Below are 4,076 nucleotides of genomic sequence, written 5' to 3' on the forward strand. Positions count from 1 at the left end.
AAAAAAAGTCCTGGCCCTCATGGCTTCACTGGAGCATTTCACCAAATATTCAGAGAAGAGTTGACACCTATGTTATTCAAGCTATTCCAGAACATAGAAAAAGATGGAACATTCCCAAACTCATTTTATGAAGCAAACATAACACTAATACCAAAACCAGGGAAAGACACCACTAGAAAGGAAAACTACAGATCAATATCCCTCATGAATATAGACGCAAAAATCTTTAACAAAATCCTAGCCAACAGAATCCAACAACATATCCACAAATTAATACACCCTGACCAATTGGGATGCACATCAGGTTTACAAGAGTAGTTGAACATCAGAAAAACAACCAATGTAATCTACCACATAAACAAAACAAAAGAAAAGTAACATATGATTATATCAATCAATGCAGAAAATGCATTTGATAAAATCCAACATCCATTCCTGTTCAGAACTCTTAGTAAAATAAGGATAGAAGGGAAATTTCTCAACATAATAAAAGGCATGTATGCAAAGCCAACAGCCAACATCATTATTAATGGAGAAAGACTCAAGGCATTCCCTTTACCAACAGGAACCAGACAGGGATACCCTTTATCACCACTTCTATTTAACATTATATTGGAAGTCCTGACCAGGGCAATAGGGCAAGAAAGAGCAAATAAAAGGCATACAAATTGGCAAAGAGGAACTAAAACTATTTCTATTTGTGGATATGATCCTGTACATAGAAAACCCAAGGGACTCAATAAAAAAAAAACTATTGGAACTAATTGAGAGGTTCACCAAAGTGGCAGGATGCAAAGTCAACATAAAACAATCAGTTGAATTCCTCTACACCAACAAAGAGCCCTCTGATAAAGAAATAAGGGAAATAATACTATTTACAATAGCTACTAAAAAGATAAAATAGCTAGGAATAAACCTCACCATAGACACAAAAGACCTATACAAAGAAATTATAAAACACTACTACAAGAGACAACAAGGACACTACATAAATGGAAGAACCTGCCTTGTTCATGGATAGGTAGACTGAATATTGTGAAAATGTCAATACTACCTAAAACAGTCTACACATTTAACTTCAACAAAAATTTTATGGACATGGAAAAACCAATTACTAACTTCATATGGAAAGGAAAGAGACCTCGGATAAGCAGACACTTCTGGAGAAGAAGAACAAACTGGGAGGTTTCACATTCCCTATCTTAAGAACTACTATACAGCCACAGTACTCAATGGTATTGGTACAATGATAGACAGATAGACCAATGGAACAGAATCAAAAGTCCAGATATAGACCTATCCATCTATGGACAGCTGATCTTTGACAAAGGTCCAAAACCCATTAAATGGGGAAGAGACAGCCTCTTTAACAAATGGTTCTGACTAAACTGGATATCCACTTGCAGAAAAGTGAAACAAAACCCATACCTCACCCCATACACAAAAACAAACTCAAACTGGATCAAAGACTTAAATGTAAAACCCAAAACTATAAAATTCATCGAAGATAAAATAGGGGCAAATATCAGGGCCCTAATTTACTGCCTCAGAAACCCAAGGAGGGGTCGCTATGAGTCGAGGCCGACTCAACGGCAAATAACAACAACAACAACAACAATTTATGGCATAAATAGACAATCAAGCATAACCCAGAATGCATAGGAGGTAGAAGAGAAGTTTTTAGTTGACTGGGATCTATTAAAAATTAAATTCTTATGTGCATTGAAAGACTTCGTCAAAAGGATAAAAAGAGAACCCACAGATTGGGAGAAAATATTTGCCTATGACTTATCTCCAAAATCTATAGAAAACTTCAACACCTCAACACCAAAAAGACAAATAACCCAATTCACAAATGGCCAAAGACTTGAACAGACACTTCACCAAAGATGATATACTGGCAGCCAACAAACTCATGAGGAATTGTTCATGATCGTTAGTCATTAGAGATGCAAATCAAAACAATGATGAGATATCATCTCACCCCAGCAATAGTAACAAAGTTCAACAGGTCAGAAAATAGCAAATATTGGCGAGGTTGCGGAGAGATTGGAACTCTTGTGCACTGCCAGTGGGATTGTAAAATGGTACAACCATTGTGGCATACAGTATGGTGTTTCCTTAAAAAACTGAAAATAGAAATACTATTTGACCCAGCAATTCCATTATTAGGAATATATCCTGAAGAGGTAAGACACCACATGAACAGGCATATGCACACCTATTTCATCACAGCATAATTCCCTATAGCAAAGAGATGGAAACAACTTAGATGCCCATCAATGGATGCATGGATAACCAAATTATGGTACATGCACACAGTGAAAAACTATGCTACATTAAAGAACAATGATGAATATGCAAATCATCTCACAATGTGGATGAGCCTGGAGGACATCATGCTGAGTGAAATAAGTCAATCGCAGAAGGACAAGTACTGTATGAGCCCATTACTGTAAAAAGACAGAGAAGGGTTTGCTTGGGAAAGGGAACTCACTTTGTAGGTTACCAGGATGGGGAGAGAAGGTGAGGGATTAATTTTGGGCTAGTTAGGGCCCACACCCTGTTGTGCGTAAGGGGAGGTATGTATGGAAAAAGTCTGTGAACACCATGATAATATTAGGAAAAGGGAAGACACCAAATTGTGCACATAAGAGATAGATGACAGATGCTAATACCAACCAATGTGTCCACCATACTGCATTACTATTAACACCAAACACCAGGCTACAGATAAACACATAAACACCTGAGAAGGATCAGATGGGGGGCAGTGAACAGGAGTATACTCTAGCTAGACCAAGGATTGATTCAGCACAGGCTAATCTTGCACAGATACCAGTGATACAAAATACCTGCAATCATTACAGAAACAATAGCAGACAGACACAGAGCAACCCCTCACAGAGACCCAGACACTACAAGAGAAAGATGCAACAGATCTACTGTCTCAGGACCATAGTCCTGGGGGGCACTAGGCTCAATTGACACACAAGTCACAATCTGCATCAGTGAGTAGCTACTGGGGTTTTACAGCCATCTAAGATGCATCTAATGGTCTCCTAGCGTCAGAAGAGTGCAAAGAAAAAAAAGTGAAGAAGAGTGAAAAAAAATAAAAGGCATTTGGAAGCAATCAGCCTTAGGACACGATGGCCTTGAGACCATAACTACATGGTTCCCGGCTACCAACGTCAACCACTCAGGAAAGGATCAAATCTGGAGCTCTTGGATAGAGTGGGAGGAAAAATGTGGAACAAAATCCAAAAACTCAATAATGACCAGAATTATTGGTTGGATGAAGTCTGGTGAGACCCCCAATACTATGGTCCTGGAATACATCCTGCATCTGAAATAAAACTCACTCCCAGAGACTGGCTCTCACCCCAATAGTTAACAAGATGTACATGCAGACCCCTCAACCCAGGATGACACACCCACATACTCTATGGAAATACATCTCTTAGAGCAATCCACCACCAGAGGGGTAACATTCATATTGAGGAAATCCAGGAGTGCATAAATATGAGGGGCACGGGGGGGAAGGTTACTGTGCAGGGAGGGGAGTAGACTGAGTTAGGGTTGCGCATGGTAAATGGTGAATTAAACTAAAGGTACATGTAATGTTGAATGTAAAACAAACTCTTAAAATAAAAAAAATAAAAATAAACAATGATCCTTTCTGGCAGAGAAGATTCCATATGTAAAAACAACGAAGTATGAAAAAGGATACTGTACTTGGAAAGATCAAGTAAATGTTGCTGTTGTTGTTGGAAAGATCAAGTAAGTAGACATTACTATATCAAAGGATAAAGGTATGAAGGAAACAGTGGAAGATTATGGTGAAAAGTCCACAGGTTAGATAATATGATGTCCTCCTAGTTAGTTTTACCTAGGCAAGAAGGAAACTATGTAAGATTTTATGCAGAAAAATAGACACTTTGGAATGATCTCTCTGGCAACAAGCAGTCAAAGATTGGGGGCAGGTTACAGTGAGAAGAAAATTGCAAGAGATGGTGAGGACTAGAGCGATAAATGGATAAAATAGAGATAAGTGTAGAGGATATATGTATATAAAA

Source organism: Orycteropus afer, unplaced genomic scaffold (assembly GCF_000298275.1).
Source record: "Orycteropus afer afer isolate SDZICR_OR568_19922 unplaced genomic scaffold, OryAfe1.0 scaffold00102, whole genome shotgun sequence".
Classification (NCBI taxonomy): Eukaryota; Metazoa; Chordata; class Mammalia; order Tubulidentata; family Orycteropodidae; genus Orycteropus; species Orycteropus afer.